The 19,687-nt window shown below is 38.7% G+C and overlaps 1 protein-coding gene across 2 annotated transcripts in view; it reads right to left on the bottom strand.

Moving 5' to 3' along the window:
- The window catches only part of FAR2 (fatty acyl-CoA reductase 2), a 154,078-nt gene that overhangs the window by 74,591 nt on the left and 59,800 nt on the right, over positions 1-19,687 (bottom strand). Inside the window, exon 1 of one of the 2 annotated variants that reach the window (XM_039255266.1) lies at positions 10,927-10,993. The exons of the other annotated variant lie outside the window; for it this stretch is intronic. The gene's annotated coding sequence lies outside the window, so the exon portion shown is untranslated. Of the gene's footprint in view, positions 1-10,926; positions 10,994-19,687 lie in introns of those variants that run through there. 2 annotated transcript variants of the gene reach the window in all.

The following is a 19,687-nucleotide window of genomic DNA, read 5'->3' as shown; positions in this document are numbered from 1 at the left end:
TACTATTATTTGAGGCCCTATTCCAAATGTTTTTGCACTTAGCTCAAGATGGATTTCATAATACTTTTCAGTTTGAGTTTAGAATTCTTTAGATATTTTCAAGTGGAAAGGAATTGTTGGTCCTGTTCATGAGCACAGAAGTCCTTATCTTTAACTTATTACACAAATTTCTTAAAACAAGGCAGGAAAAGGGCCCTTGGGTGCCTATGTCAGTTAAACCCACGTTTGACTCTTGATTTAGGCTCAGGTCATCATCTCATGGGTCGTGGGTTTGAGCCCCATGTTGGGCTCTGAGGTGACAGTGAAGGGCCTCCTTAGGATTCTCTCACTCCCTCTCTCTCTGCCCCACCCCTGTTTGTGCTCTCTCTCTCAAAAGTATAACATTAAAAATATTAAAACAAGGCAGGAAAAAGAGTTTCTTTATATTTTAGATTGGGCCAGTAATTAGCAAGGGTTAGATATATGGTCTTATCAGTAGCAATGTAACTAGCTTTAACTAAAGAATTAAAGCTAAAATGGACAATGTGTCAGCAGTTTAACATGGTTGATACTCTGTTCTCTGGTTTTCCTGTTTCAAAAGAGTGGGCGTTTTTGATTCGTTGTTTCCCAAACCAGAAACTAAGTCACAAAGTTACCAAAGGATCCAGACTTCCTTTTATTCCTAGCTGTCTGTGTCCTGGTTCCCTCTCTTTGGTTCAGGTTCTGATTCGGTACTTCAAAAGGTTAAGGGAAATTCTTTCTGAACATTAAAGCTTCAATAACAAAAGCACATCTGCTCTACCAGCCACGTCTCTCAATCATCTGATTGATTCCACAAAAGAAGATTTCCTGTTTTTTTAACTCAACCTAGAATTCACTGGAATTATCGGAAAAGCAACATGGTATAGACTAGCAGCACTTTTATTTCTTGACAAAAAATATAACTCGTCTCATTTGCTCCCATCACCCACCACATTCCCCACCTCCCCCCACCCCCCCCAGATCTGGGTATAGCACCTATTATAAACAATGCTTTGTGGATTGTAGATGCCCAGTGATGCCTTTGGAACTGACTGGTACCTGGGCCAGGGTGCATTCAGAAAATGTGACGTGTGGTGACACGTTCTGGTATGGCTTCCAGGTCTACTGTAAGGGAAAAAAGCCCAACCACTGGTGAATGTATACCAACTACAGATTTAGCCGAGCTGTACTCCACAGTGTACTTCTTATTTGGCCACACACTTTCAGGACTTACTACAGGAAGTGGCTCAGGAATAGTCAATTTTCAAGTGAATGAAGTATGGAAAAATACTGAGAGATGCACAAAGGTAAATTTCCACAACACACAAAGCTGCTTAAGTTGCATTCCCAGCATGTACTACAGTGAAAATATGATGAGATTTTCTAACTTGCACTTAAAAAAATTCCCACCACTGCTTATTCCGTCATCCTGACTCAGGATCTTTATTTTCATTCTAGTCTATTAATCTTACCCAGCCTCTCTAAGAACATATTTCCTATTGCCTAAATACAATAAGACATTGATAGAAGCCCCCAAAAAGAGAACACAGAAATGCAAATGCAATCCAAACTGAGTTCACACTTTAAATCTTGACAGGAGATGTGACATCTATTAATTTGTTATAAATATAGATAAATTCATGCAGGTATATGATTGCAAAGGGGAAAGGAAGGAAGGTGATGGATTGTGCAGTTTATCCATGAGGGGATAAATTGACAGGTTTCCTATATAAAGGCTTCTATTTTCTTTCAAAGTGGGAGAAGAAGTCAGTGCTGAAAACAGCATGGGAAATTATGGGTCAGAGGGCTTGAGGAGGAGGATTAAGGAGCTACTGTAAGTGCTTTGAGAAGAAGGTGTCCAGGGCCGGCAGAAGTACTGCTGAGCCGGATCTAGGCAAAAGTGAAGACAATTAGTGACATCGGCCCACACACGTGCAATTTCCCACAGCTGTGCTTGGCAGTATATGAATTGGTGCTGTGAAGCTAGACAGGAGATTTTCTGGGATTTGGTAAAGTACAGAGGGCAACTAGAAAATTGAGTGTATGGTTTAAGAAAATGGTTAAGGAGAATGATTAAAAATTATATAGTCTAGGCCATGTAAGGATGAAAATAAAGTCACGGCGGGGGTAGAGCTGATAGATTGGGAGAAAATGGAGGGGGGCGGCCAAGGGACTAGAACACTCATTGAGGTCAAAGAATAGGTGTAGTGAAGAAACACTGAAGGCTGAAGGCTTCGGTTTTTCAATGACAGATTGTTTTCAGAGAGTGAGACGCTGGAATTCACGATTCCACAAGTGACGCAGCTGTGCGTGGCTGTGTCCATGATGCGGGCATGGGAATAGCTGTCGATGAGGACTTAACCTGAAGAACACTGGAATTGAATAAGTCTAGGAACACTGGTGGGGATGGGCATATTTGTTAGATCATCCACACTGATATAGAAGAATCTTAAGTGAAGACGGGGATGGTGACTCAGATGCCAAAGCTATGGAAGAGTGCGGAGGAATAATCATGATATGGACAGATGGCAGAGATCTTAGGTAGAACAATAATCAGATGCCATGGCCTACAGAAAAGATGTCTGAAGATATAATGCTTAAACCATAAGAAGATGCTGAACACTCTCATGACCACAGGAAAGAGAGAATAAACTATTTGAGATCGTTTCTAAAGGGATATTCAAATTTCAGTTAAAGCAAGGAGGTAAAAAATGTAGAGGGTGTCTGCAAATATAATGGAGACTAGGTGAGAAGGATGCAGTAGGAAAGAAAAAGCCAAGAGAAGACAAGAAAGCATGAAGGAATGTGGATATGGGAATATGAGGGAGGACAGATGTCATGGGAGATTTACAATGTGGATCTTCGCCAAGGGTAGAAAGGATGAGACCAGCTGGAAGGTGGCTCAGGGTCAGTGCGGATCTATGGAGTGCTGGAGACTTGAATATGCACAGGCTGACGCCTTTGCTCTAGTTTTCCAGGACAAAGTTAGTTAGAAAATGTCTTCAAAGAAATCAGCCTAGCACTGCAAAAATTAGATCAATCCTGGGCTCTTGTCTCTTCCCAGGGATAAATCAAGAAATCTGAATTCTTGGATTGAGGTTCCCAGCCCCCTTGAAATGTTCTCTTTTTCAGCAACATAGGCCACAATATCATACCCATCTCTTCTCTGAACTTTTGGACATTGACATTCACGAAGTTTCAGGGTGTGTTTGCCCAGTGTTCCCATGGTTCTCATGAACACTGTTCTGTTGCTAGCCTTAGACAATATCGCCTATTGGACCGGGAGGTCCTTGATGGAGAGAGTTGTTTCTTTTAAATCTCTGTATCCCCAGAAGTTTGATCTGTGTCTGGCACATGACAGGCACACAAACTGTGTTTGTTGAATGAATGAAACCACATACATAAATCTACTTAGATCTGCACCCGTCCTTTCCAATAAAGAGAAAAGCTGCCTCTCTTCCTATCCAGGGCTCATTCCTCTACTTGGGTTTGGATTCCATTTTCTTCTGTGTTTTTTGAGAGGTATATGATTGATGATCTCTTTCTTCCCCTGCATATCAATCAGTCCCACTCAAAACTATCCTTCCTTTTAAGCTTTAGAATCATCTCTCTTAAATTTACCGTCTCCTGTCTAGACCTTGCCCTTGAACTTCAGACTAATGTGTGTGCTTACTTGACATGCCCACTTGTATATTATAAAGATTCCTTAATCTTAAGATCTTTTTCCTAAAGACTAGTTCTCATTCCAGTTTCTCCTGTATTCTTGAATGAAATCACTGTCCACTCTGTTCAAGCCTGAAAGCCAAGAGTCACCTTAGGCATTTATTTCTCTGCCACCTCCATATCTACCCACCACTTCCTAACAGCCACCTCCTAAATTCATCTGATTGCTTGCCTTTCCATGCCTACGACTACCACATGACTTAAGGTACCACATCTTGTCTGGACTGTTATGTTTACTACTAAGTTTTCTGCACCCATTCTCACCCACATTGCTCTCCAACTCCAATCTCTTTGCCACAACTGCAGCCAGTTCCTATTTGGAAATGACAATCTGATAGCTTGAAATATCCCTTAATACCTCATATCTTCTTGTTGCCTCAAGGATAAAGGCTGAAATTTCTAAGGTGACTTAGGTCTGATGTGGTTTGGTACCACCCTATTTTCTCCAGTACATTGGACAGCATGTTCTCCTGTGCTTGCTTCTCTCAGACAAGGTGTTAATCAAACAAGTCACGCCTCTCCTTAGGCTTGGCCCATGTCTAAGAGATAACTCTACATACCTCAGAACAAGCTCGTGAACCACCTCCCCCAACTTGCTCCTCTAATAACTTTTCCCATCTTAGTAAATAAAGCCTTGGTTCTTTGTGTAGCTCCATGCAGAGATCCTGAGGCCATTCTTGACTCTCTCTCATGCTCTCTCTCCCTTCTCAGCAAAGCCCTTCTTTTTTTTTTTTTAATTTTTAATGTTTTATTTATTTCTGAGAGAGAGAGACAGCGTGAGCAGGGGAGGGTCAGAGAGAGAGGGAGGCACAGAATCTGAAACAGGCTCCAGGCTCTGAGCTAGCTGTCAGCACAGAGCCTGATGCGGGGCTCGAACCCACGAACCGTGAGATCATGACCTGAGCCGAAGTCAGACGCTTAACTAACTGAGCCACCCAGGCGCCCCTCAGCAAAGCCCGTTAATTCTACCTGCAAAGTGTATTCAGGATCTGACCACTTCCCACTATCTTTTCTTATACCAAATTAATCCAAACCATTATTGTAATAACCTCTTAACGGTTCTTGCTACCCTTACCTTTGCCCCACTAAAGGTCTATTCTCTATATATTAGTGTAAGTCATCCTTACCAAAGGTAAGTCAGGTCTGTCTATCATTTCTAAGCTAAAATTTTCCAATGCGGTCCTCACATAAAAGGGACTGAATCATGTGATGCTATTAACTTCCCCGATGGCCTTTACTATCACTGCCTCCAGTCTCTCCCAACACATACTCAGACATGGTCTCATGTGTCCCTAGGGCATCCCAAGGATGCTCTACTTCAGGCTTCAGCTCTCACTTTGCTCAGATATGTCTCTGCCGCCCATAGCTGCTTGACCTGCTGCCTCCCTTTCAGGTCTCGGCTGAAAGGTGACTTGCTAGGGGGACCTTCCCCCAAAAGCCCCCTGTAAAATATCTACCTTACCTCCACACCCTGTATGCCTCATTCAGCTTATTCTTTATTTTTCTTCACAGCACTTATAACCAGTTGACAGCATTCATATTTATTTGGTCATTTGTTTATAGTCTGTTTTCTTCCCCAGTCAAAATGTAAGCCCCACAATGGCAGGGAATTTGTTTTGTTCACTGCTGTAATTCTCAACAGCAACGACAGGGTTGGACACATAGAATGACTGCGTGATGAATATTGTCCTCTTTACCGGCATGCTCTCCAGCCCATCTTGGTCTTATCAACTCCCAGTCATCCTTCAGATACCAGTTAAATCATCATTTCTTCTGAGAAGCTTTCACTGACCTTCCATATTTGGTCTGATCTTTTTATTATATTTCCATGTACTTTTCCTTGTTAGCTTCTATCACAGTTGTAACTGGATGCTGCTGTCTACGATGTATTGATTAAAACTGCTCTCCCTGCTTGTGGGGATGAGCACTGGGTGTTATATGGAAACCAACTTGACAATAAACTATTTGTAAAAAACAAAACAAAACAAAACAAAAAACTGCTCTCCCCGCTAGTCTTTAAACTCCATGAGGACAGGAACACTCTGCTTTGGCTCAATACTGACTTTTGCATTTAGGGCAGAGCCCAGTACTTACTAGGCGCTCAATAGATTTCTTGAATGAATCATAATACAAAGGGAAATGGCCTTTAAAAAAAACTTTTTGACACTTTTACTTCACCAACCAATTGTTTTGTTGCTCAGAACTACTTTATTTTTCATCGTATTTTCTTTAAATTGAAAGATGAAACTGTCAGCAGGTACATCCTGAATGGGAAGTGGGGCTGCTAGAACAGTGGTGCCCATGTGGACCGCCCACAGAGCTTGTTTAAAAATCCAATTCCCAAGCCTCACACCTGAGTCTGTCATGTGGAGCTATTAAAAAATACCAGCCACCTTGCAGGAACCTCAGACTTTATGTTATTTTGTTTCTCTGTCATTAGAAGAATTAGAAATGGACTACAAGATTTATCAATTGTCAGACAACAGGTAAGCTGCAAATGGAAGCTTATCATGCCATACTCTGTGGGGAAGACTGGCTTTAGAAATACACTCAATCGTGGGTGGATTTGCTTTTAAAAACAACCACTGTTGACCTAACTGCAAGGAATGTCAAAACGGAGCAACTACAGAAAGAACATTGCTGAGTTTCTGTAAATAAAGAAAAAAAAAAGATCTTCATAGTCTCAGTTTTCCTCTGCCCCAAACAAAGGAAGTCTTTTATGAGTTTCACCCTAAGTCGCCATGGATGCCAGTCAGGATAGACACACCTTGGGGAAGATCAAGATTTTCTGTGAGAATATGATGGCGAAAAATTGGAATGAATCACTTCAAAAATATTGTTATAGCAAGCTTCTCAAAAGAAGGTTTTTGGTAATGCAATACTTAAAAATAATAACGTGTTTAATATTTAAACTTTTAAAGTAAATATAACCCTATGCGAGAAGGTGTCATTTTTCAGAAGAGAAAACAGAGACATCATGCTCATATTTTACAATAAAACCTGGCAAAATTTTTTGTTTCGTTTGGAAACAAAACAACCTATATCAAAGGTAGGACTCTTAGAATATTTTGCTGAGGAAAAGGTAGATTTGGTTAGTAAAGGCTGTAAGGCTTAAAAAACTCACTCTTTAAAAGAAAAAAAATGGAAGCCAATTGTATTGACCTTAACAGAGTGCCAATGCAATATACATAGTTTGTAGATATCTGTCCTGATGTTAGGTCTAGAACAGGGCAGGTGTTAATTGCTCTGGAAAACAAAATGCAACATAAAAATTCTCAGGAGAAACATTTTTTTTCCCTGACATTAAGAGAATGTTGGGTGGGTTTTTTTTTTTTTTTTAATGTTTCCTTGGCTGACACTAAAATTTCCTATTTCTTAGTGTTCTTGAAAAATTAATTGCTTAATAAAGTAATTTGCCCAGATAAAACTGTTGGAAGACAATCAGTGTAATATGCTCATATAAAAGGCAAAATGGCAAAAAGGATGAGGCAGAAGGTCTCGAGGAAAATACTATAAATACAAAGTATCTTCTCAGTAGACAAACAAATCATGCAAGAAAAGAGACCTTTTTTTTTACGCATATTTTAAAATTGCGCATTCATTGCTCATTAACCCTAAGAAAGATGAAAGGGTGATATTCAGGTTAATTGAAATGGATAATATGAATAATTAAACAGATAATATGAATTAAACAGATAATATGAAACCACTGTATCAAGGATAATGGATAAGCCATAATCGATTGTATTGACTTTGTTTTATTTCAGAGATCTTCATTATGTTTCTATTTGCTTTAAATATCCTTCTCAAAGTTGTTTAATAAGTTCTTTTAAATGTTGCCAATCAAAATGCCTTGAACAAAATGTTTCCCTAGCTCTTAGCAACCAAGGAGCCAAATCTGTTGACAAGCAACAGAAAGTCAGAAATATAACAATTACAGCACAGAGGGTGTCCTGCAGAAATCAGGGTACCTCTAGACCGTAAGAGATCTCTCACTCTTCACCAAGATAGAAAATATTACCTCCTTTTAAAGAAGGAAAGTGACATTTGCTTTGAATTTTATTTTCTAATTGCATTTTTAAAGACCTAAGTAAAATAAAAATACTAAGTTTTATCTTTCAAATATACCACTTCATCATGCTTTTTGATGATGTTCCACCAGGATATCTCCAACATCTTCTCATTTTGCACTAAAAGAATTGAGTAGTCTTCTACATCATTATTCAAAATATCTGTTTAGAGGAACTCAGAGCCTCCACATACTGGCTCCAAACCAGGATGAGACTAGGACTAAAATGATTTTGAGGTGGGATGAAAAGCAGTGTGAAAATTAGGTGTATATCTGAACTCTCTGATAAGATGGGCAGGAAATACATGCTTACTCTACAATACTGCATCAAAATGGTTTGGGATGGATTAGAATTTCATTTTAAAAGAAAGTCACCAACATAAATAGGTTTGTATTTCTAAAGTTGTTTGGAAAAGGGGCTTAAAGTTTAAGCTTTTAACAGAGCAAAATTTGTATGTGAACTTTTGCTAATTAACTCCTTACAGTTACTTTAATGACCAAGAGCTTGTCCTCATGTTTTGAGAAACTTCACTATGAGATGTGAAAAGAGCAATAGCTTAACACTTAAGACAGTGTGCAGATCCTATGTGATGAAATTAATTGCAGAAATTATAGCAAGTATAGAGGCTTGACTATGGGTTTGAGGAACAAGATTTCTAATTTTCCTTTCTCTCAATTTCTTTACTCTGAGTCAAGTTAACTCATGGAGGAAATTATGTAATGAAACCAGAATAATACCTAACTTCTGTTAAAATAATTAAACAAGGAGGCCTTTAGACTGAGGTGGCTTTAATGCCTTAGTACCCTACGTAAGCAAACCAAACCCAAGCCTATAATGCCTCAAAGTTAAGAAACTGAAACCTAGGCTTTCCCAAATAATGCAACCGCTTAAGCTATTGCCAATCAAATAACTTCCTTGCTTTGCTTCTGGCTTAGCACAGCCCAATTCAAATGGATTTTTGCTCAGATAAACTCCTAAAATATTTAATATGCCTTAGTTTATCGTTTAACACCTCCCAGTACAAATATCATCCAACAAAAGAAAGAAAATGATCACTGACATTTATTCAGCACTGTGTTGTAGACAAATATCCCATGTGTCATATAATTATTTTCTCATATAAGCCTTACAGTAACTCTATCAGGTAACAAAGGACAACTCTCTGCCCAGGAGGAGTTTAAGTAGCTTGTGCAAATCTGACAGCTGAGGGAGGAAGAGTGGCAATCTGAACCTGGGAACTCTGTCCACAGAGTCTGTTTCTTTCTACAGGAAACCAGTAAGATAACCATGGTTAAGTGTTCTCTAGGGTAGAGGGCACACACTTTTACCTCCACATATGATTTAGTTTAGAAATCAGGCAAGCTGTAATCATTTCTGGAGCCGAAACAAGGTGAGGCCTTGAGGTGTCAAAGATGTACTAGTTGACAACTGCTGAGCAAAGCTCTGGCAGCTCCCCTCCAGGGAAATTGTCATTGCCCCTCATTGTCCACCCATTTCCAAATTTCCACATTCGCATTTGTCCTATGGGCTTATCAGGTAACCAAAAAGGCCAGAGACCTGTATGAGTTCTGATCCTTCCTCAAGGTCCCCTTCACTGAAGTTATTATTACAGAGCATTCCAAGAGCGCCTTCATCCAATTTTCCCGGGGGCGGGGGGGGGGGGGGGAAAGACGGACCTGCGCAAGGACAAGTCGCTGGTGAAGAAGTTGCGGAAAAACAAATTGGAGCCTGTGACCTACCACAGGGTAGGAAACTCAGTCCAGGGGCCCGGTTCTTGGGGCGGGGGGGGGGGGCGGGGGGGGGGGGAAATATATGCTAATTGTTCAGAGCATAATGTATTTAGAACTATCCTATGAATATAAACTTTGATCCACAGTAATAACAATAACAACATCAGTAGCTAAGACTGAGTATTAAGCCTTCTGCTAAGGGCCTCATATGTATGATCCCATTTAAGATGATAACAAGTCTACCAGGCAGGCATGGTTATTACAGATGGGAAAACTGAGGCTCAAAGAAGGTATGTAACTTGCCCAAATGTTTCATATACACAAAGTTAACCAGTTACTTGTTAATTCACATTGTTTTTATATCTCTTTGCACAAAAGAACATGAGGCAATTAAGTACTCACTTGGTGACCCTTCTGTTGGTGAAATCATACATCTTTTGTAATGTGGCATTAATTCCACTTTGCAACTTCAATATACTATTAATAACTTGTAAAAACACTGCTTAAGTCTAACAAATCACTACTTTGGTATGTATACGGTTTGAACATGTTTCACGGAGAAGCCAGGTGAAGCAAAAAAGAAGGTGAAGTGTTTACAGAATGAAGGTCCCATTCCAATCCCCTCAGACCTGACCAGAATAGAACAGTCAGGCTTCTGCATTTTGGGCTTGACTATTTAACAACACACACATACGTTCGCACACATGCACACACACATGCACATGTGTGCGCACACACACACAAACCTATCGTTAGGCATGAGCTCTGAATGAATAATCTCTTCTCTGAGTATGAAAATTAAATTGTTTTTTTTACTGATTTTTCCAAGAAAATTTAATAAAATGATCAAATACAATTGAAGCCTCATATTTTTCCCCAGAGCTCTGAAGTTCCTTTTCTACTATAATCAATGTTCAAATCCCATATGAAAACCCTTAGACATTAAATCTGCACCAGATGTGCCAAAGTGACACTGGTAATGCACACAGTCAGGGCAGAACTGAGTTTCAGAGACTGGTGACAGCCATCTCCGCCCCTTCCCTGGCTCCACAGAAAGGTCAGCATTTCATGTCATGCAATCATAGTGAAAACCATTTTTTCTTCATTCAAACAGTTAAATAACCTGCAATAATTGTTTGGCTTGTACTTCACAGCCCAAAGTAAACCAAGCACTCATTTTTAACTAATGTAGAACATTTTGGATTCATTGATTCTACTTCACAGGAAATTAGTCATTGATTTCTCAGGTTAATTGAGTTCTGGTAAGCCAAGGTGGAGATCAAGCAAAAGTGAAAATGAGGTAAAAAGACCAGTCTCTCACCCTAAGACACATTTAGTTGTCATTCCTACTATTAGCTTTTGCTAACATCTGGGACTTCATTCATTGCTTGATTTTCTCTTACCTTCTTGTTGTATTTCTTCTACTCCAGGTTTCCTTAGGACCAGAAGAAGGTATGAGTAAGAGCTGAGCAGGGAAGGTGGCAGAAAAACTTAAACTGTGTCTACAGAGCAATGGAAGGGGCTCCTATAGCATCTCGCGACCAGCGGCCTTTCGTCAGGAGAAGTCTAGAATCTCAGGAAGAAAGGCTCACTGCACTATTATATCGATGTGCCTGAGGTCCAACTCATCCCAAGCTGACGTTGGAAGATTCTGTGGGCTGGGCTTACATGGACATCTGCAACCACCTGTGTGTTGTGAAATGCAGACAATTACTTCTGTCCTAAAATGTTGCCATTTCAATCCTTGCAAGCCAGAGTTTGAGAAACCTAACTTGGTTATTGCACTGATGATCAGAAACTGGACATGACCTTGAAATTTATTCAATCATTTCTTTATCTAGCAGTTAAAATTAGTGATGACTTGTTATGTTTTAAGCACTCTACTGGGTGGTGGAGGTAAAGCATTCTGAATGTGAACAATGCGCCAAAAGCTATGGACCCCCAGAAATTTATGTCCATCTGCTTCCCCTTTACTATGTCCCAGTTTTATGCACTTGCTTGGGGATATGGAGAGAAGGAGGTTTTATACAAGTAGGAATGCACAACGGTTGAGAGAACCTTCTCAAGGTCGTGTTGTTTGGGTTCCAATGACAACCCTCACATATTTTATTTTATTTTATTTTATTTAAATGTTTTATTTATTTCTAGGAGAGAGAGAGAGAGAGACAGCATGAGCAGGGGAGGGTCAGAGAGAGAGGGAATCACAGACTGAAACAGGCTCTAGGCTCTGAGCTGGCAGTCAGCACAGAGCCCGATGCGGGGCTCGAACCCACGAACCACGAGATCATGACCTAAGCGAAAGTCGGACGCTTAACCGACTAAGCCACCCAGGCGCCCCAACCCTCACATATTTTAATTAAGTAACTTTGGGCCAGTTTTGTAACTGCTATGTGCTTCAGTGTCCCTGTCTGTCATCCTGGAATGATAATAAGAGTACCTCCCTCAGAAGATTGTAGCAAGGATTAAAAGTATTAATTTATATTTGTGATTCAGGGCAGAGCCTGGCAAAAAGTCAGTATAATGTAAATATTAGAAATATCCTCATTATCCTCTGAGGACGATCAGATTTCCTAGATTTCCTTCAGAACAAATTGTCAGTGTGTGTGCAGTTCTATTAAAAGATTTTGTTCTGATGAGAATAGTTGGTGTCATTCATTTATACTAGCATTATGAATCATGGTGGAGGAGATTTTCCAGAGCTACAGAACTAGTGCAGTACCTTTAGCATTCTAAAGTTGGCCTTATTAGTGGGTAAATCTAAACTTAGAAATGTTGTGGTGACAAAGGATCCCTCCTTAACCAAACTGTAGTCAGGCTTCTCTGACCCCTTTTCTCCACCAGGTCTTGACCTTGACCTTGACCTGCTGAACCCAGTTTAAGAAAAAAAAAATCCTGCTAACCCAGGGAATCCTCCCCATGCTTTTTTTTTTTTTTAATGTTTTATTTATTTCTAGTAGAGAGAGAGAGACAGCATGAGCAGGGGAGGGTCAGAGAGAGAGGGAGTCACAGACTGAAACAGGCTCCAGGCTCTGAGCTGGCAGTCAGCACAGAGCCCGACGCGGGGCTCGAACCCACGAACCGCGAGATCATGACCTAAGCAAAAGTCGGACGCCCAACCGACTAAGCCACCCAGGCGCCCCCCTCCCCATGCTTGATCCAATCAAGCTCTTCTTCCACCTTTGATAGCGAATCAAGTTCTTCTCCCCTCCCCCACCTTAATATCTAAGCAAGTTTTGCATTAATTTGCCATCCTCTGCCTCATCCTGTCTGCCAGGAGAATCTCCACTTGCCCCTATTTGTATTCAGAGTTGAGTTAAATCTCGCTCCCCAGCTTCCATAGTCTTGGCTCCTATTGCAACTGTCTTGAATAAAGTCTTCTTCGCAATTTTCAACAAGTGTCAGGGTAATTTCTTTTAACAGTGGAAATAATCAAATATCACTGTCATTGAGATACAGTTAAGTCTTTACATATGCCAGTGGGAAAAAATTCACATAGACTGGAAGAGTTTGTGAAGCTTGAAGACAGCCTTTCCTATGACAGTAGTATGATAAAGGTATGATAAAAGTAGTATGATAACGAGGGTCAGATCGTAAAAGCAAGGAGAGAGAACTCAAATTACTCAAAACTGCATCATCTGCAGTTGTTTTTCCCATTTAAAATAAGAGAACTACTTGTGTTAACCTCAAAACAATCTCCCGTTCTAACATTGGTGAACTAAGGATATAATATTTTAAGGCATATAGCATCATGCCTGACTGCAGGGTTGAAAAGGGGAGAAAGTTGGGCTAGACCATTTATCAGGAAATAAGGTGTCAAAAAGTTGATAAATTGGAAAGACAAAAACTAAACTGAATCGATGGGGTATTATATTTTTTAGGTTTTATTTTTGATGTTAAGCATCTTTTTAATTTTTATTTTTTAATATTTATTTTGAGAGAGAGAGAGAGAGAGAGAGAGAGAGGGAGGGAGAGAGAGAGGGGCAACAGGGGAGAGGCAGAGAGGGGGGAGAGAGAGAATCCTAAGTAGTGTCCATCCTATCAGCACAGAGCCCCATGTGGGGCTGAATCCCACAAACCATGATTTCCCCACCTAAGCTGTAATCAGGAGTTGGACACTCAACCGACTGAGCCACCCAGGTACTCTAAACATATTTTTATTTTTTTAAGTTTTCTTTAAGTAGTCTCTACGCCCCACAGGGAGCTTGAACCCACCATCCTGAGATCGAGTCACACATTCTTCTGACTGAGCCAGCCAGGCTCTCCTAGATGGGGTATTTTAAAGTGATTAAATTTGAGCTCAAATTGATATATTTTGAAGAGAAGGAATGAATAAGTAGTTATGATATTTGTATTTTTCTAAATGAAAACAGCCACTTAGTTTTCAAAATATGTTAGTCTCCTGAAATCTTAAATAGGTGATAGAAAAGTGGTAGGAGGAAACAATGAACAAAGAACACATTGTATACTTACAGTAGTCATCATGATTATTTACTTTTTTTAGAAGGTAAATCACCATTTTCCTGAAGGAAGTACAGTAAAACCCTGGATTGTGAATAACTTATTCTGTGAGTGTTCCACAAGATGAACAAACATTTCTAATAAATTTTTATGTGATAAGCGAATAGCATAATATGAGTAGCATGTGACGCCAAGTGTCACATGATCACAATTGAGCCAAGAGTTCTTGAATTCGCTTTGATATATGAGCGCTTTGGATTATAAGTATATTTTGAGAATGAATTATGCTCACAATCCAAGGTTTTACTGTACTTATAAATAGTAAAAATTCTGATTTTAAGTTCAAATTGTAGATTTATCCATACTGTTAAAGCTATCTACTAGATGAGTAAAGAAATACAGCAACTCATTTATGAGAATAAGGTCTACCTCCCTTTAGAATTACTGCAAATTAAAACTCTTTCCCTAATACTCAAGGAAATTTACTCATAGGATTTCTATTGCTTTCTATTTATGGGAAAAAAAAAAAAACAGTCTAAACCTTACACTGTATTCCCAGAAAAAGGTTTGATACTACTCTTGATCTACCTCTGTATCTGACATCCATTAGCAAGAAAAAGTTAATAGAGAATCGGTCTACATGGAGAAAGTAAGGGAGGCCTTTATGAAAAAACTGTCAAAGCCAGAGTCCATTAAAAATTCACCTTGAATGTCAAAGAAAAGCCCTAAGTTCTAGCCCAGCCCTGTTTCTAAATAGCCCTGTAACCTTACTGAGCTCAGTTTGCTCAGGTAATGTGCAGGGATGGTGATTTCTACATACTCCCCTAGCTCTAAAACTTGTGGTTTGTAATACAGAAGCACCACAATAAAAGATTTGGTCCTAAACATTTCAGACCTCTAGGTTTCTAAATCTTGCTTGAATGCTTCTTTTTTTTTCCAGTCAATTTTTCAATCCCCCAAAAGAAAAAGTTTTCTGCATCTGAATTATAAAAAAAATAAATAAAGAAATAAAAGACAAAAGCAAGGCTTGTAGAGAAAGGGAACCAAATGATGCTATTATATTCCTCCCTGGGTTTTTTTTTTTTTTTTTTTTAAACTGAGAGAGTTGATATATGCATTACAGGTAATAAGCATTTGCAGAATTACTTATATTCTGCATAGTTTTTAAGGACTGAAATTGGTCCAAGCTTTATTTTTTTATTTTTTATTTAAAAAATTTTTTTTTAATGTTTTATTTATTTCTGAGAGAGAGAGACAGCGTGAGCAGGGGAGGGTCAGAGAGAGAGGGAGTCACAGACTGAAACAGACTCCCTGCTCTGAGCTAGCTGTCAGCACAGAGCCGGACGCAGGGCTCGAACCCACAAACTGTGAGATCATGACCTGAGCTGAAGTCGGAGGCTTAACCGACTGAGACACCCAGGCACCCCAAAATTGGTCCAAACTTTAATTGTTCATCCTTTTTTTTTATTTCTACTCAGTTGCAACATCATAAATTATTATCAAGAAAAGATTTTCTCATATCCATGATGTGAGATAGTTTATTGACTGTATAGGTACTATTCTAGGTGCTGAAGTATGCAGTCAACAACACAAAGTCCCTGTTCTCAGGAAGCATACCTTCCATCAGAATTGTCCTGTTTAATAATATTAATAGTTCATGATTGTAGAAAAGTATGAAGAAGAAAATAAATATCACCTATCTTAGAATGTTTGTCCATTATTTTTCCAAACATTTTTTTCCAAGAAAGATTGTAGCTATTTATAATCCTAATTACCATGTAGTTTTTATTTTGCATAACGAACACTTTTTTTTTTTAATGATTTCAGTAGTAAAATTTAGTGATTCATCACTTACATATAACACCCAGTGCTAATCCCAAAAAGTGCCCTCCTTAATGCCCCTACCCATTTAGTCCATCCCCCCACCTAACACCCCTCCAGCAACCCTCGGTTTGTTCTCTGTACTTAAGAGTCTCTGATAGGGGCGCCTGGGTGGCTTAGTCGGTTAAGCGTCCGACTTTCGCTTAGGTCATGATCTCGCGGTTCGTGGGTTCGAGCCCCGCGTCGGGCTCTGTACTGACTGCCAGCTCAGATCCTGGAGCCTGTTTCAGTCGGTGACTCCCTCTCTCTCTGACCCTCCCCCACTCACGCTGTCTCTCTCTCTCCTAGAAATAAATAAAAATATTTTAAAAAAAAGTCTCTGATAGTTTGCCTCCCTCTTTGTTTTTATCTTATTTTTTCCGTCCCTTCCCCTATGCTCATCTGTTTTGACAAACACTTCTTTAGAGTATATTATGGGCCAGATTCTGCTCTAATTGTTTATAATATTAATACATTTAATTCTCAAACAAGTCCCATGAGGTTGGTAGTAGTAATAATAATATAATAATGTAACAATAATAGTACTAATAATTCTTGAGTACAGAATTTTAAGTTGCCAGGCTTTTATTTTGAACATTTTAAAGCTATTGTTCCATTATCTTCTGACTTCCATTGTTGCAATAAAGTCAGTCCTCATTCTTACTGTGATTTTTCTGAGCATAACTTTTTCCCCCTTCCAGCTGCTTTTAAGATTTTTGTTTTCACCTTTGCTTTACAGCAATTTTCTAGGTGTCTATGTTTTTGTAATTGAATTTCTTTTTGGCGATCTGGAAACAGGTGAGGGCTGGACTCAAATCTGGCGGTTATCTGCATATGGAATAAACAGATAACTTTGCAAAGTGACAGAAAAAAGATACAAGAGAAGAGAGCGTTCTGGGTAACCCTAAGTACAAACATGAAAAATGGGTCAGAAAAGAGCAGCAAGAGAAGTAAAATAGAAACCAAGAGTAGAGGTCACAATCATGAAGAGGAACTACCAAGGATACCAGTGAACAGTGGTAAATGGAATAGGCAGGTCAGCAAGAATAAAGACTGGAAATGGGTCACCAGATTTAGCAATTTTTTTTTTTTCTCAAGAGAACACATTTGTTTTGTTTTTAGGGCAGAGGTAGAAGTAGAAGCCAGGTTTTTAAGCATTTGCCTTTTACTGTTTCAGATTCAGGTTCATATATTTCTACTGTATCTTGATGAGTATGTATGTATTTCAAAACATACTGTGGGAATTTCTAGCTACTGTTTTTAAAAAGTGGTTAGCCAAATATCACTAATACAAACAGAGGGCGTGTCAATTGCAGACAAGTAGTTAAAATACATTTTCTATTCAGGTCAAGTGAAGTCTTGTTGATAGGGTCTCCAGCTACAGGCCTTTCTGCTACAGTCAGGGGACCTTTCCCAACAAATAGAAGGATGCTTTGGGAAGGCTTGTCTTGGCCAATAAAGTGTACCCTTGACATTTCCCCTCTCTTCCTGTTGCCCATTTTGTTTCCATTATCAGACCTCTAAGGCTTCTCCCAGTATCACTCAGGCATTTTATGTTTTTCCGTTTTCTGAGACATGGCAAGGCTGGTCCCATGCTCTACAATTTTATATTTTCTCTAATAGCATTTTGTCCTTGTTCATTGTAAAGAACAATCATTGTATTGCTTCTAATATGGGAAAAAAACTAAAAGCAAGTATCTGACAACAGGAAAGTAAAGGAGCTAGCTTAGTCATGTAACTAAATACTATGGAATAATTTAAAAAGTTTTCTTTAACACTTTTTCATTTTTGAGAGATAGAGAGAGGCAGAGTGTGAGTGTGGGAAGGGCAGAGAAAGAGGGAGACACAGAATCTGATACAGGCTCCAGGCTCTGAGCTGTCAGCACAGAGCCTGATGTGGGGCTCAAACTCACAGACCGTGAGATTATGACCTGAGCTGAAGTCAGACGCTTAATTAACTGAGCCAACCAGTCAGTTAATTGGGATAACTTTTAGGCATAATTAATAATATGGAAAAGTGTCAATACATTAAGTGAAAAATAGGTCAGATCTGCATTCTGGTTCATAAACTAAGAATACACTTTACAAAAATGATAGAATATTTGAAATTGGGTTTACCTGAAAATAACATACCACCATGAGCACAATATTAAGTAGTTTGGGGTAAGGAGTCCCATGTTATTCCAAATTAGATAACCATTTAAACAATATGCTATAGTAATAGGCTATCAAATAGTTATATATGAGTCAGCTCTTCATTTCTACATCCTTTGAGTGGTTTATAGAGAATGTCATATCCAATACAAAGTCTGAATTTTCCATTAGCTATTTTTTTTAAAGTTTGCTAGCTCTTTCAACAAAGACAAAATGGAAACCTCTTGAGTTGGTGTTCATTACCATTTTTTGGGTATACTCGTAGTTGATTAATGTGGTTTCATTTTATGCCACTAAAATAAAACCTCTGGAACGTCTGTTTTTATGTTTTGTTTTATTTTTTAAACATTTTTAAATGTTTTATTTATTTTTGAGTGAGAGATAGAGACAGCATGAGCAGGGGAGGGTCAGAGAGAGAGGGAGTCACAGAATCCCGAAGACAGGCTCCAGGCTCTGAGCCAGCTATCAGCACAGAGCCCAATGCAGGTCTCGAACCCATGAACCATGAGATCATGACCTGAGAAGAAGACGACGCTCAACCAACTAAGCCATCCAGGAGCCCCTTATGTTTTGTTTGAGAACTTCTGATTGACATTTCAATGGAAAGCTGAAGATTTATTCATGTTTCATAAAAAAAAAACTAACACAAAACATTTCCTCATTTAGATGAGGATAATTAAATTAATTTGATAAAAAGGCAACTAAGCCAATACATGTCAAATAGAGAATTCAAGCATTACACAATATTTCTTGTGAAAAACTACTTATTTAGAAAAGAATCTGAAACATTGATTTGTCTTGTATATAGAGGTATAGAGAGGATTCTTGTCTCTATTGAGATGCTGTCAAAATTAATTTTCCTCTAATTCATATAGTGCTTTATGTATAAATCCTATCAGCCCTTTTATCCTTGGGGTCAAGGAGAAGAATTTTCTGAATTTTCTTCATTTAATATATAGAAAATCTAGCACAAGAGACTGACTCAATTATTTTAGGAGACTGAATAATTCATTGGGAAAATGGAAATAGAATGCGGCTCACACTCTTTCCTCCTTTACATAAAGTTATAGTTTTGGCTTGTTATATACATACAGGCACAAAACTCATCTCATAAGTCAATACATTAAAATTATAACTACTAACAAAGGACTCAATACAGCCTTTTTTATTAGTGTCAAAATCCTGATATGTAGTCATCTATAAATATGCATACATATAATCTACTAAATTCATATACACACACTCCATATTATATTAGTACCGTTTTATAGATGGAGAAAGCAGACGGTTTAAATACTTGTGTGGAATATAAAGCAAGTCTTAGCTGATGAACAGATATAAACCAAGTATTCAAATGGCTATTTTTCTCAATGCTACTGCAGTGTGCAGAAGAAGCAATTTTCAGACAGAAGGAAGATTTTGCTGTCTGGATGATATGTGATGAATAGTAGGATTCTTGTTTGGCTAGCAGGTATTTTTCTGCTTGAATTTGACAAAACAGAGTACAATAAGTAAGTTTCTCTCTTTGTAATGATAAAAACAAAACTGGGAAAGTTCAAGGGGAATGTATGGTTTAGTATTAAAACTCTCTCTATATATCTGTCTCTATCTCTATACCTAATATTCATTCATTCATTCATTCATTCATTCAATAATGTGTCAGCTCCTATTTTCTGCCAGGCCACTTATGTA

This window comes from Hyaena hyaena, unplaced genomic scaffold, assembly GCF_003009895.1.
Source record: "Hyaena hyaena isolate Hyena2069 unplaced genomic scaffold, ASM300989v1 scaffold_520, whole genome shotgun sequence".
Taxonomy (NCBI): Eukaryota; Metazoa; Chordata; class Mammalia; order Carnivora; family Hyaenidae; genus Hyaena; species Hyaena hyaena.
Note: the sequence above shows the minus strand (reverse complement) of the source record. Positions and strands in the feature narration are given on the sequence as shown.